The sequence below is a fragment of the Triticum urartu genome, chromosome 3 (assembly GCF_003073215.2).
Source record: "Triticum urartu cultivar G1812 chromosome 3, Tu2.1, whole genome shotgun sequence".
In the NCBI taxonomy this organism is placed as follows: Eukaryota; Viridiplantae; Streptophyta; class Magnoliopsida; order Poales; family Poaceae; genus Triticum; species Triticum urartu.
In genome coordinates this window covers 42,444,121-42,460,017 of record NC_053024.1, presented here as the reverse complement: position 1 = coordinate 42,460,017, position 15,897 = coordinate 42,444,121, and positions in this window count along the sequence as shown.

Below are 15,897 nucleotides of genomic sequence, written 5' to 3'. Positions count from 1 at the left end.
CCACGCCAGACCAATGCACGTACCTGGACATAAGGGGCTTCTTACGAAGGCCATTATTTAGGCCTGGTTTATACCACAAAGACCGAATACCTTAGGGAGTGTTCGGCGTCGCGAGTTTGGCCTATATGCATCAACTCCGAATCATTGTCTTTGGTCAAATGTTGGGTTTGCCCGGCTCATGTGTTTTGGTGCCTTATGTTCCGCTTTATCGGCTAAGGTAGCACAAGGAGAACTACTGCGATTGTGCCCTGGTTCATCCGGATGAGCACCTCAGTAGAGAAAGCCGAAAACTGACTATCATGATCTAGCGCAAGACTGGTCAACCACTCGATGACCCATGGGAATGTTAGAATTCCTCCGCCTTAACGAAGGGCCGCTTTCCGGCCAGGCATATACGCACCCCGGGATCGGGAGAGTGCGGAGCCATCAGGGGCTATCTAGTAGCCCCACTGTCAAACTCCTATGACTAAGTGAAAGTGTTAAAGCATTATAGTCCGGTTGCCTTGCTCGGTCCGCTATCACCTCCTTAATAGGACCAAGACGTTGGGTTAAGTGTGAACGCGTGTTTCTGCGAACACCTCCGCATTATATGCGTGGGGGTTGAAGCCGACGACTGCAATCTTTCAGGTTATACACATGTATACATAAACGGCCGCCCAGGAGGCATCACATTACTTTCAGGAAAAAGTATAAAAGTAGCCTTATGACAATTTATAAAAGCATTTTGCTTACAATGAGATTACATGTCACTCAAACATAATATTTTTTGAGCACTGGGTCTCTATCAAACGAGCACCCTCAAGAACTTCCTCAAAGTAGTGCTTAGCAGCCCTTCGACCTATGGCCGAATCCTACGCTGCAACAGTGGTAGCATCCATCTCTGCCCAGTATACTTTAGCACGGGCAAAGGCCATTCATGCACCTTCTATGCACGCCGACCTCTTCATCGCATTTATGCGCGGCACCACGTCAAGGAACTGCTGCACCAAGCTGAAATAGCTGCTCGGTTTCAACCTTCCCGACCATAGCTGATCCACAATAGACCTCATGGAGAGTCCGGACAACCTATTTAGTTCGGCCCATTCGGCTAATTGGTCCGTCAATGAAAGCGGACGCTCGGGAGAAAGGAATTGTTTCCAAAACAGCTGGTCTACTTCACGGTCCGTCTGACTCTGGAAGTATTTGGCCACATCGGCAGCGCTCGCCGCCAAATCCATATACACATCCTCCAAACTCCACAGCCGATCCAAAGGGGCATACCATGGATCTCCGAACTTCCTCTGCAGCATAAAGGATTTCCCGGCTACAATATCCCCGGCTTCCCGCAGCTCCTCCTTCTTTTCCCTCATAGCAGAGCGGAGGTCTTTTCCCGTTGCAGCAGCCTTCTCAAGGTCCGATGCCTTCGCCTGGTTTTCCTTTTCAAGAGCCCGGCAACGGTCGACGGCGGCTTTTAATTCTACGGCCATATTGGCCATCTTATCCCGGCTCTCGCCATGCGCAGCCTTCTCGGCTCGCAACTCTTCGGCCGCCTTCAAAGCAGCCGCATTACCCAATCTCGCTTGTTCCTTGGCTCGGGCAAGTTCCGCCCGCAAGGATTCAACAGTGGCAGCTCCATCTGCAGTAACAACATGTTAAATATACTGGCTTCATGCTGCTCTTACTATGAGGCGTTTACCAGATAATAACACCTACCCTGCGCCTCGTCAAGCCTTTTGTTAACAAGCTCGATGTCGGCGTCTGCCGCATCCAACTGCCGTTTTAAATGGGCAAACTCGCTAGTCCGGCTAGCCACCGGAGCTTCCATCACCTACTCATAAAAGCAGTATGGTTACTACCTGGGATTATGATCCTCTGATCGTTGTTGTTCCCAACGACAACCAGATTCTCAGGGGCTACTATCTACACAGGGCACACTTAGCATGTGCAGGACTATCATACATTATTTTACGTACCTCAAAACCTGTTAGTAGACTCATAAAAGCTTTATGCAATCCGCTTTCGGCGGACGAGATTCTCTCCATCACCGTATTCATCAGCACACGGTGTTCATCTGAGATGGCCGCTCGCCCCACCAACTCCCTCAGAACATCCGACCGTACACTAGACGGTGTCGGACTCGTTTGCCTGCTCTCTTCAGGAGCCGGACACGGGAAGCTTCGGGGGTCGACGGAATTATCTTCTGGCCTCACCGGACCCGGAGAGGCCCTCCGCGATGACACTTCAGGATCGCCCGCTTCCGGAGCGGAGGAGTCCGGAGGAGGTGTTTCGCTCTCCATCATCTCTGGAAGAAGATCCTCCAAAGACGAGCTCATCTGAGAGGGGCTAAGGCCCGAACTACAAAGATATATGCAGTGGTTATCAGAAGAAAAGACGGCATATCTGTACTATTAAAGTACTTTGGGTCACTTACGACTCGAGGGAGAATTGATCACCCCCCCGGGACTTTGTGCAGCAACCGCACCCCCTGGGGTAGGACCCTATGCGGGAGACTTCTTCTCCCGTTTGGAAGCTTCGGCTTCCGAATCCCCGGACGCAATCCTTTTCCTCTTCTGATCATCTTCCTTCATGGAGACGCTCGCTCCCTCGGCTAGAGCGGCCAGCGTTGGGGGCCCGCGACCGCCCGCATTTTCCTTCAAGGGCTCCAGGAAGGGCGCGGTCTGGAGCATCTTTTCCAATATCGGATTTTCCAAACCCTCAGGGAGGGGGGCCGAGCACCGAATCAACTTCGCCTTCGTTAGGCAGTCCTGGTCAAAAAGCGAACTCTCAGATATAACTTCGCATCAAAGGAGAGGTAGTACGCTCGGTCGGAAGTCGCCTTACCTGTTCGGCGGCGCGGTTGCTACTCAGGCCCGCGTCCTCGGTGATTTCCGGACACTCCACTTGAGGTCCGAAGAACGACTTGTACATCTCCTCATGCGTCAGGCCGAGGAAATTTTGAATGGCGCGCGATCCCTCAGGATTGAACTCCCACAAGAGAAGAGGCCGGCGTTTGCAAGGCTGGACTTGACGAACCAGCATAACTTGTGTTACCGCAACCAAACTGAAATCTCCATTAAAGAGATCTTGAATGCGGCTTTCCAGTATAGGCACGTCCTTAGCCGTACCCCAGCTCAATCCTCTGCTAATCCATGACATCAGCGGTGGTGGAGGGCCCGGGCAGAAGACAGGGGCGGCCGCCCACTTGGCACTTCTAGGAGCCGTGATGTAGAACCACTACTGTTGCCATAATTCAGACACCTCTGGAATGGAACCTTTGGGCCATGCGGCTCCCGTCATCTTGTGTATTGAGGCGCCTCCACACTCCGCATGTTGCCCCTCGATCATCTTTTGTTTTACTTCAAAGGTCTTGAGCCATAGGCCAAAGTGAGGGGTAACCCGGAGGAAGGCCTCGCACACAACAATAAATGTCGTGATATGAAGAAAGGAGTCTAGAGCTAGATCATGGAAATCTAGCCCGTAGTACAACATCAAGCCCCTGAAAAAAGGATCCAATGCAAGGCCTAGACCTCGGAGGAAGTGGGAGACAAACACGACGCTCTCATTGGGTTCGGGGGAGGGGACGGCCTGCCCCCGGGGAGGCAGCCGATGCAGAATCTCGGCGGTCAGATATCTGGCCTCCCTCAACTTTTTGACGTCTTCTTCCGTGACGGAAGAAGGCACCCATCGGCCTTGAAGGCTAGATCCGGACATGACTGAAGGTTCGGAGCACCTGACCTGAACTTCGGGCGTTTGAGCTTGAGGTGGGGGAAGGATTCGATTGAGCACGGGAGGGAAAAATAAAAGGCCTCGTCCCTTTATAAAGATGGTGGATATCGAGCGTCCTCTCCGTGTCCGTTTGGACTTGCCTATGATCTAGGAGTCCTAGAAGCGGTTGGGTTACCCACGCCCGTATTGATGAGAATCCCGGAATAAGGGGACACGATCTCTGATTTGACAAGACGTGCCAAGGAAACCGCCTCGCGTAACACGCTGAGGTGGGATACTGAAACGCCTCGGATAAAGGCTTGGCCGTGGTGTGTCACGCTATGGAATACGTCAGCAGATTAGATTTCTATAAATATTATTCTCTCTATGGCAATATGTGGAAACTTATTTTGCAGAGCCAGACAATATCTTTGTTTTCAAAATCTTCTATGAAGTACTTGGAGGAGGAACCCGCCTTGCAATGCCGAAGACAAACTGCGTGCCGGACTCGTTGTCATTGAAGCCTGGTTCAGGGGCTACTGAGGGAGTCCTGTATTAGGGGGTGTTCGGATAGCCGAACTATACCTTCAGCCGGACTCCTGGACTATGAAGATGCAAGATTGAAGACTCCGTCCCGTGTCCGGAAGGGACTTTCCTTGGTGTGGAAGGCAAGCTTGGTGATACGGATGTTCAGATCTCCTACCATTGTAACCGACTCTATGTAACCCTAACCCTCTCCGGTGTCTATATAAACCGGGGGGTTTTAGTCCGTAGGACAACATACACATCAACAATCATACCATAGGCTAGCTTCTAGGGTTTAGCCTCTCTGATCTCGTGGTAGATCTACTCTTGTACTACCCATATCATCAATATTAATCAAGCAGGATGTAGGGTTTTACCTCCATTGAGAGGGCCCGAACCTGGGTAAAACTTCGTGTCCCTTGCCTCCTGTTACCGTCCGGCCTAGACGCACAGTTCGGAACCCCCTACCCGAGATCCGCCGGTTTTGACACCGACACTCATCCTCCTTGGCGCAAGTTGCGAAACTCACGCTTCTTCATGGCCATAGCTCGTGCTGAAACATGGGCAGTACGGAAAGCCTGCTGAAACTGGTCCCATGTGACAGTGTCGATAGGGAAAGTGGCTGTGAAGTTCTCCCACCATGATGCTGCGGGTCCGTCAAGCTGATGCGCGGCAAACTTCACCTTTTTCCGCATCTGTGCATCCTGCTGCAGTCAACTCCCTTGCTGTCTTGCGGAGCCAATCATCTGCTACTATAGGCTCGGTGCTACTGGAGAACACCGGCGGATTCAGCCTAAGAAAATGGGCTAAGTGATCAACAGGTGGTGGTGGTGGGTTGTTGTTGTTGTTGTTTCCCTGATTCTAATTCTGGACTAGCAACTGCATCAATGTGTTCTGCTGCTGGATCAACTGAGTGAGCTCCGGTGGGAAGGTAAATCCGGGGTCACGTCTCGGAGGCATCTGATGGGTTTAGAAAAGATGAGATTTAAGAATAGAGAGGGGTCTAAAGAGAAAACACTACACATATGCACATGAGGCAAAAGCAAACAATTCACTTCATTCAATCAAACAAGGGCATACAGTCGGTCTAACTATCGCAAAAGTGCTCGGACTACTATATTTACATGGTGGACTACTACTACTGATGGGGTGGTCTACTAGAAATATTCTTCAGTTGCAGACTCCATGATATCTGCTCCAGCTTCATCAACATAGTCATCATCGCTATCGTCTGGGTCCGAGTCAGTAATGTCGATGATGATGTAGTCTTCCAGGCGAATCTCCTTGGGTTCTTCATCTTCTTCTACTGGTGTAGGGCCTCCCATAAATATTCCGATCTTCATTGTTAGGTCGGCATTCTTATCCACTAGTACTTCAATTTTCTCTTCATAATCTTCACGTGTAGCCTTGAGTTCTTCCTCCAGTTCCTTGATTGTTGTCCTCGCCTTCTTCAGATCTATCATGTCTGCGCACATCTGGTTCTCCTGACGTCGAATGTGCTGGTTTAACTCCTAGATAAAAGCTGCAATTGATCTATCCTTCTTGATGCTGGTCATCTCCCAGTGCTCATCTCGGCGCCCAAAAATTTGGTAGATAGTATCCTTAAGATCATTGCGGTAAACTTCTCCAATACGTCCCATGGCGATGTGAGCTGCCATGCTCTTTCCTAGACTCCAGGTTGGTGCATCAAAGGAAAACTCTATGGGCTCAGTGACGGGCATGAACGTCCTTCCCGGAACTTGAACTTGAATCATCCAGCGCTCCTCTTCCGGTAAAGTGGCGTTGTAGGTTCCGGCGAAGCTTGGTACTCCGATGTTCAGGTACTTAGTGACTTCCTTCAAGTGACATCCAAAGGGTGTATCTTCATCCGGTTGTGTGAACACGTTCCTTGCATCTGCCATCCTAAAAGAGTAGAAAAGATGAGGAGTCAGAATGAGAAGAGTGAGTAGTGATCTAGGGCTTTAGCTTAGTGGTCGTGTCCTATAGTCAGCGTGTGCTCTGATACCATCTTGTAGCGACCAGACCTCAAACGGTCCAATCTCTGTGCTCCAGTGTCATCCCTGGATCAGTAATGCTGACACTGCACAGTATTTGAAGGATTTATAAAAGAGTAGCAATCACACACTTATTACAATGAGTGTCTCAAAAGAGAACTTATTACAATAAAATATGGCTTAAGGCCATCTAATAACGATAACGGCGGAAGGCTTGGAAGATAAGTGAGTCCATCAACTCCAACGGCATCACTGAGTATAGAACCATGACCTAAAAACTCCTTAATCGTCGTCTGAAAAGTCTGCAACATGAACGTTGCAGCCCGAAACGGGTCAGCACATGGAATATGCTGGCAATGTAACACATAGAGAACAATGAACATAAATAGGCTATACTACATGCATATATGGCTGGTGGAAAGCTCTATGGTTACAGTTTTGCGTAAAGCCAATTTTTCCCTACTTCAAAGGAATAAATTTTATTTAACTATCATGGTAGTTGTTAAACATTGAGAGTGTGGACACCCTCTCAATCTCAATTAAACATCATCATTAAACCCAACAATATTAATTAGAGTAACATGATGAGATTCACATGATAATCCAAGTACTAGATACTCAAGTTGTCCATAACCAGGGACACGGCTAACCATGATTAGTTTATACACTCTGCAGAGGTTTGCGCACTTTTCCCCACAAGACTCGATCTCCTCCGTTGGAATTCTCGCACTACCTGGTGTTTGAGAAACGGATGATCGAGACATAGTCTTTCATAAGCGCTAGCACCTTACGATCGGGTAGACCGTTACACCTACTTTCCCCTACATCTGCTAGTCTACCACTGTAAGAGTTCGCATGACTTATTCGACTATGCTAGAGCCCATAGTAGCTTGTGGCTGCACACGGAAGTTTCTAGTATGAATAATCTCATGATCCCTTTGAGCCTGGGTGGCGGTCCAAAAGAAAACAGGCAATCACTGGAATACCCAGGTGCCTCAATCCACCCAGATGTGTGTTTAAGTTGCCACCTTAGATAAAAAATTATTTTTTAACAATCTCACATCTGTCATGGATACACTCACCCAATCCACGTCTACTATCATAGCATGGCATAATAAGCAAACGTAGAAGTAACTCCCAAAGGTTTGATAATAAGACAGGTAATAGGTACTACCTCATCTACTCCCCAAAACCCACAATTTAGTTATATCCTAATCATGCAATGTGTGAGGATTAATCTAATGCAATAAAAACTGGGTAGTAGGAGGTATGATCAAAGTGTTACTTGCCTTGTTGATGATCCGCAAAACCTAGCGATTCGAAGTAGCAAGCGGCGCACTCCGGGTACTCTATCGCAAACAAACAAGCATACAATAAGCACTCATCTAATGCACAGGTAAAACTCAAATAAAGATCTAATCAGATAGTTCAACTTAAGAACTCCGGTTGGCACAAAGAATCAAATCGAACGAAGCAACGAAGAAAAAGTGCAAAAGAAACAAGCTTCGTTTACTATTCTGGATCTAGGTCAAATTTTATAGAGGCAAAAACTTGTTTGAGTTGGTTAAACGGAAAGAGGGTTTCGAGACGAATCTCCAGGCGCTTGAATCGCCTGATTCTGATAAACGAGCGAAAAGTTATACTAGATCGAAAATTGGATCAGAAATCGTGATCAGAATAATCACGGATTAATCCGAGAAAAAAACGACGAACAGATTAACGAACGAATGTTTGTTATCTGGATCTAAACGATGAACGCGTTCGTTAAAACGAACAAACGAGCGAACGCTCGCTAATTAACCTAAACCGGAAAATAAAACCGATCTAATAAAAAAAACGGAAACAAAAAAACCGAATGAAAAACCAACGAATAAACCGAACGGTTTTTTCTAAAAAAATGGCAGCGGGGCAACCTCGGCGGGCCGGTCCGGCGGCGGGCGGCGGCGGCGGCTAGGGTTAGGGTTTGCGGGGTGGTGGCGGCTTGGGCTAATCAGGCCCCGGGGTGGCGCTATATAAAGGTCTTGGCCGGAGGAGTCCCGGCCGATCCCAGCCTGAAGTCGGTTCGCACTTTTTTTTAAATAATTACTTGCAGAAAAACAAACAAAAGAAATACTAAACGGACTCCAAAATCCCGAAATAAATTTTCCCTGCTTCTAAAATCAAGTCGCACAGGATGAACATTTATTTGGGGCCTAAATGCAATTTTGAAAAACGCACATTTTTCCTAAATTCTAATAAAATAGCAAATAAAACCAAAATAAAATATTATTTGATTTTATTATTAAATCCTCAATATTTATTTATTTTGGGAAATTCATTTTATTCCCTCTCTCATATTTTTGTAATACAAATAATTGAAGATAAAATAAATAAAATCAAATGATCCTATTTTTCCAAATTTGAGAAAATTCAAATATGAAAATAACGAAATCCCCAACTCTCTCCGAGGGTCCTTGAGTTGCGTAGAATTTCTAGGATCAACCAAAATGCAATAAAATATGATATGCAAAGATGATCTAATGTATAACATTACAAATTGAAAATTTGGGATGTTACAGCCGTGTCCAGAGGCGGTGCTGGAGCTGCGCCCCGTTGTTGGCCCCAACGACCCACATGAACGGTTGTCGGTGGCGAGGAGGTCGTGGGCCAGCTCCTCCATTGGACTAGTCTGCGCTATGTCATCCTGACGGGTGTGCACCACATGTCGGTTTCCCTGTTTTCCCGCCCATATTCGAGCATCAGTGCTCCGCGTTGCGCATTAGGCCTTTCACTATGTAGGCCAAGCGAGACAACTTATTGTTTATTTGAGCCGTTCAAGTATAATCATGTGGCGTTTGCTTATTTCTCATTCCTCTCCAACCCTCTTCTCCATCGATCATGTCGCCCTCCAGTCAAGTCCATCCTCCCGCATGCCTCTTTTGAACATTCCGCCAAGTATCATTCGCATGTACCCACCCTAGTCCTCTTTCAATAGATCTCCGGACCCCGAGATGAAATCGAGAGGGAACGAGTGGGGGCACGTGATAGCTAAGGCGGATTCAAAATTTTGAACCGGTGATCATAGCATCCGCTAATCATATATAAAGGGTATTCAATGTTCGTTTCGTTTTTGAACATACAATATACTCCCTCCTATCCTTTCTAGTTTACATATAAGTTTTATGTGTAGTCAAAGTATCTCTACTTTGATCAAAAAGGTATCAACATTCAACAACGCTATTGTTAGATTTGTACGTACTCCTAGATTTGTACTCGAGATGGTTTCCAATTTGACTATTGACAAGATTAATAGTACATGAGATGTATAATGTGAAAATTATATCATTGGAAACTCCTTTCACATACGAATTTGACCGTATCCTTTGTGTAAGTTGCATGTCATATATTATTACTCTAACATTTGTGTAAGTTGCATGTCATATATTATTACTCTAACATTTGGTCAAAGTAGTATAGTGGAAGTGGATCCTCTGACGTAGGTATCCCTGCCTTACCCTCCCTTTTGGTCACTTACTGGCGGACCCCATGCTTGCTAGGCCCCGCATGTCAGTTACTCAATGGGTTCGGCCACGTCATGGGATCCTCATCCGTAGTATACTCCCTCTGTTTGTATTTACTCTGCATAAAACGGAGGGAGTGGTGGTATAATAAATGACGCGGGCGGGGGAGGGGGAGGGACGTCGGTTTGCTCTCAACTGTGGTCCCACAAGCGAGCAAAAACGCAAGACGAAGCGCGTTTCATTCGGTGAGCGACGTTGTAACGCCCTCGATGCGGCTATATCTCCCACGTGTCGAAGCACGACTTAGAGGCATAACCGCATTGAAAGCAATGTCGCAAGTGAGGTAATCCTCACACAACCCAAGTAATACAATAGGGGAAAAAGATAGTGTCAGGATGGGTGACCGACCGGGAAGTTGCTCCCGGGTGCGCACGAGTGAGGACAAAGTGCGCAGAAAAGACTAGTATTGATCTGTGGGGCCAGTCTAGATCCCGCCAGGAGTAACGACCACCGGCGGGTGTGTCCGGGGCGTTACAGATGTGGAGGGTCCAGCGTGCCGGGCTGCAACGCGAACACGACAAGAGCGATGTACAGTCAAAACCGATTGACTGGTCGTCACCGGAACCACTATTCACACCAGAACCTTCGCTGCTCGGCCTACGCCAGCCACTACCCTAAAACCACACCAAATCTGTAGCCCATTCCCCCACCTTTCGATCCCCTAGCCCGCATCAAGCATCCCCTAGTTCGCCAGAAAGCCATGGTGCGCCGCAAGATCACTTACTACAAAATGCTGATGCCGGAGCACCGCGCAGAAATCATAGCGGCGATCGATGCCACTGACCTCCGTTCCCAAGCTCACTTTGCGGCGGGCCGATCCCTGAGTTCTCTGGAGCCAAGCTACGAGGAGGAGGAAGCCGATCCAATGTTCATGGCGGAGGTCACGGCGCAGAAGGCCCCCGATGGGTATGAGACAATGGACGTCGACTTCGTGCCGGCGTCCGAGTCCCCCATGGTGCAGGCGGATCAGCGGTTCAACATGGCGATACTAAAGGAGGACTAGGAGGCAGAGGCTCAACTCGACGCGGAGCGCGCGCATGCCGCTGCCATTGAGGCTCTCCTGCAGGCGGAACCGGATGTCGTGGATGTGAACCGGGCGGCGGAGGCTCAACTTGAGGCAGAGCACGCGGATGCCGCTGCCATCGAGGCCCTCCTGCAGGCAGAACCAGGTGTCCTAGACTTGAACCGGGCGGTAGAGGCTCGACTCGACGAAGAGCGCGCGGATGCCGCTCTCATCGACGCCCTCCTGCAGGCGGAACCGGACATCCTGGACTTGAACCGGGCGGCGGAGGCTCGACTCGACGCGGAGCGCGCGGATGTCGCTGCCATCGAGGCCCTCCTGCAGGCGGAACCGAGCTGTGATCTCGTCCGTGCAGAGCGCCCGCACGCTCCGCTTGAACGAGTAGCTGGAGGCCGAGGACAACCACGGTGCGGAGACACACGTCGGCAGCGATGGCTGGTTCGCGCCGGCAGCCAAAGACGATGAGGCAGTCTCTTTTCGCGAGCAGTGATAGTTTTTCTTTATGTTGTTGTTTTTATGGATCTTTTGCTGTGTAAAAACATATATTTGTTATGCAAGTCGCCTGACTTGGGTCAGTCTACCATTTCAGGCAGTTGGATGAATATCCTACATCTCCTAACCCTTCTTTCCTTCTTCCTCACCTCTTCTTCTTCCCCAACAGACCACCGCACGGGTCGTACGGATACTCCCCAACATGCGGTTGGATAAACATACTCTATGAATGAAAATTATGTGTCAGCGATAGGATGGCTGAGTTTGGTTTGTTCACATGCGACAGCACGTGTCAGTGAGGGTGCGTTCCCTTGGTTGGGTTTGCGGCGTGCAGGAGCGACTGTGTGAGGGTGCGGTGCGACCGCGGCATGCAGGAGCGGCCGTGTGAGGGTGCAGTGCGACCGCGACAGCCGTGCGCAAGTGTACCTCCTTCTCATTTTCAAAACTTTAGGCAAGCTTGGCAAAAATGTGTGGCGAAGTTTGGCAATGCAAGGCCTAGACCCAAACAGGATAAGTACGTACGTACTAGGAGTACTGGTGTTAAAAAAGAAAGCCAGGGTTTTCCTTCGCGGGATTTAATCGATACAAATCCTCGTTTCACGTGTCAATTAATGCATATTTTTTTCTCCAAAGACCAAAGAGCTAACCATCTCACTCCTCATCGCTTGATTAATGCAGCGCCATGCAAACCAACCTTCTCACTTCCGCATGCATGCAGTGGATATTAATGTCCTTGGTTGCTAAGCCCATCAATTTTGCCTCGATTAGTGTTAGTGGCCCTTTGCAAATTGTAATTTTGATATACTGCCCTTGTGTATAAAAAATGGAGGTAGTAACTATATTTGACTTCCTTCCCCATTGCGGTGACGTCGACGATATTTTTTTTTGGTGGTTTGGCGAAGTGCGTTCGACGGGGAACACCATTGAGGGAGACCACGGTAAGTCATTCACAAGTGCCGCCTGCAAGCCGAGACAACCGCCTTATTTGCATCCAGGAAGTCCTTTACTAGTACTACTAGGAGTACTAGTGCGGTGAGATGGTTTCTCGAAGAAGACGATGGAGAAGCGGAGTCAGCAAAGAGTGAAATGATGGTTGCTTCATCCATGCTTTTGTGATTTGACGCCTCACTGCTTTGTTATTTGTGATAGAAGGGACAGGGGAGTAGACTCTATGATCTATACTATACTACATGCGTCCAAGCATGGGAGAAAGAGGAGAGACGTTGCATTTTTCTATTCCTTCAATCAATCAATCAATCAGGGAGCTTCGGTTCCATCTTTTTGGCTTTGGCAACACCGTCCAAAATGGTTCCACGATGCTAAAAGCTATTTTCACATTTGGCTACACATTGTGGATGCCCTTAACCGTACCACTTGGTTTTGCTCCTGTGTGCTATACAAATCTCAATTATATTGATCTAAAAAATTATAGAATCAAGATTAGTAAAAAGGAGGTGATTTTGCCGCGCGGATGGCGGGGGAGGTTTCTTATTTGAGCAATGCTACATCCACATAATGGTTTGCGTAAAGTTACAAACTGATGTGATGTGGGACTATTTGATTGGATTAAAGGAGAGGATTAGGCCCACCCCACCTGAAAATCAGGGGGGCATATATAGATTAGATGGAAAGTATACGTAGCAGCTACGTAGCCCTTTGTAAGTCTAGGATTAGGCTTCTTATTTTCGGAGGACGTTGTCCTGGCGGTTTGCTAACATGCGGTCCCACGTGTCAGTGCTTCACCAAGCCGATCCGCGTCCCACATGAGGCAGAACAACGGCAGAAGCAACACATGGTTAAGTTGAAGAAGATGAGGGAGAAGCGGATTCAGCAACGAGTGAAATGATGGTTGCTTTCTCCCTCCAACTTAACTGCGGGAAAGGTGCAGCTTTGTGATTTGACGCCTCATTGCTCATTACTACGCCGGTGCCATGACTGGGGTGCTTCACCCCGGCTGCTCTGCACTGTATTCCGGTATGGCACGTGGACCCGGTAGCTTGATGTCCCACATGTCGGCGAAAGGGACTAGAAGATTTATGAAAGCGAGCGCTCCACTCTAACGACGGAGGAGTAGACGACACAACGGCCCAGTGAACTGTCACTTGTACTGTATAGTACTATAGTTTTGCTGTTTCGCACGATCCATCGATACAAACTCGATTAAATAGGAAAGGGTGGGATTTTTCCTGCGCGGTAGATGATACTGGCCATACATTTCAAAGGCAATTTTAATGTATGCAAACTGAATAATTATAAGTAACAATATGCTATCTAGTAAAACTAAAAACACATATGATTTATTGTGTTAGAGTGTAGTAGTAGTGTTGTATTGCATAGTTGTTAGATGTAACATGTGAGAACGTGTAGAGATGTAGTTTTGGAGGGCCTACAGAGAGAGAAGCGTAATACGGTCACCAAACTTCAGAATAAGCTGATTACGGTCACTATATACATTTTGCAGTGATTATACGGTCATTTGCTCACAGTTCAGCATCGGATTGCACTCTGTTGACCAGCCAAATAGTCTGCGTGGCGCCATGTTGACTAGTTAAATTGATCACGTTCCTTGTGGGTCCCACCTATCAGTTCGCATAGGCAAAAGGTCAGATAAACACAAATTTACGCAGGCGCGACAAGGCTCCAATCCGTGCGCGGGAATCACATGGTTGTGTATGTGTCTGTCAGGGCCTGATGTGTGCGCATGCACGTGTAAGTTGAGCACTTGAACGTGAGAGTGTGTGTTGGTCGTGTGGTGTACTGGTGTGTGCATGCATGCGTGCGTGTGTGCGTGTGAGTGTTGCGTGCGTGCGTGTGAGTGTTGCGTGCGTGCATGGCTGCATGTGTACGTGTGAGTGTTGCGTGCGTGCATGGGTGCAGGTGTTTGTGTGAGTGTTGCCTGGATGCAGTTCGTGTGCATGCGTGCGTGTGTGTATAATCACCACACTAGCTCCTGTGTGTTAAAACAGACGGCTCAGCATACCAATACAAGGCCACCTTGTCCGATGTGCCCGCGGTCATGACTTCGAACCACCGTCCAAATATTTTTTTGTCGTTTGTTTTCATTCTTACTAGCAAGATGCCCGTGCGTTGCACGTAATATCAAGATGCATTTGTATGACTTGTTTATCTTGTGAGAGAAAAGGATGAACGAGAGAAGGCCTTATTTGCAAATGTGAAGAGGTGTGTGGGTACCTTTTTGCAAAATTGCCAGAGTTTCTTTCCTATCCGTCAGATATAAATCGGACAGCCTATATTGCAGGATGGCAGGCACACCATCATCACCAACTCTATTTTTTATAAGAGTGTATTTTATGTATTTTATAAGAGTGTAGATGTAGAGTAGATACAAGTCGACAGGTGGGCACGATGATAGTGAGATAATGTGATGCAACACTAGAGGTGCCACGTGGAGCATTTAACTGGTCAACTAGTCATGTCATGAGCAAATACAGAGTTGTACGGTGAGCCTGTGACTATATAATAACCACTAAACGTAAATGGTGACCGTAATGAGTGGATTCTGAAGTTAATGTACGTATCGTGCTTTCGCTTCAAATACAATGATCGTCACTGCATATATCGCGAGAGAAAGATGAAACATGCGTGAATTTTCAGGGGGCTTACTTTTAGAGGACCTGGAGATAGTTTTGTGTGCATACGTGAAAGGGGCGTACAGGGTGGTATGCGATGGAGAGAGAGATGCTCTTCATTTCTCTTTATTATGACTAACTTTGTATATAGTATAAAAATATACAAATTCACAGTGCGGAATAAATATCATTGTGGGCACCATGCAATGCAAATTAGCGTTTGTACTCCTCCATATAACTTTGTAATGTTGTATATATGTAGAAACTCTAAAATATTTTTTTGGCCACACTTTATTCAAAAGGAATGTTGTATGTGAAATAAACGTGAAGAGAGGGCTTTTTAGATCAATGGGGTACATGATGTAACATGTGTGAATGTGTAGTTGATGCATTTGGCGAGGCCTAGAGAGGTATGTGTGTGTATTACGTATTCGAGAGAGGCATGGATACAGGGGCCGACGGGGGGCGTGGGAGAGATAGCACGAGAAATGAGAGTGGTCTAGAGAGAGAGACGAATATGACGTCACGACAAGAGATTCCATTCCCTTGAGTGTGTATATGCAAGGGGGAGGGAATAGAGGCACCAGGAGAAATTTTCTATGTGTGTGGTGTTTGTGTTGGCATGTGTGGGTGTGAGAAGATAATGAGACGTTGGGGCAGAGGGTGTGTCACCGCGTGAGGTCTAGTGGGTCTAGGTGAGGCCCTTCGTTCAGTTCCGTCCTGCGCCACATTGGTCGGCCCGTGACGCATTTAGGAAGACCCATGGATGACTAGTCATACAAGACAAAGATAGAAGAATTGTGAAGGACTCTGTGTCCACTGACAAAGACGACTAGGATTTGTAACCCTAGGTTCTCGGACTAAGGTAACCCCTTTATCTTTGATATTACTATTCATCCAACCTAACTTTAAGGGGCATCCTACAGAATGCTCTGCTAGAATCATACTCGTCGATTAGGAAGAGAGGTGTGAGACAATGCGTGAGAGACAGGCGTAAAGATAATAATGTGCGTACATGAGACACGTAGGCG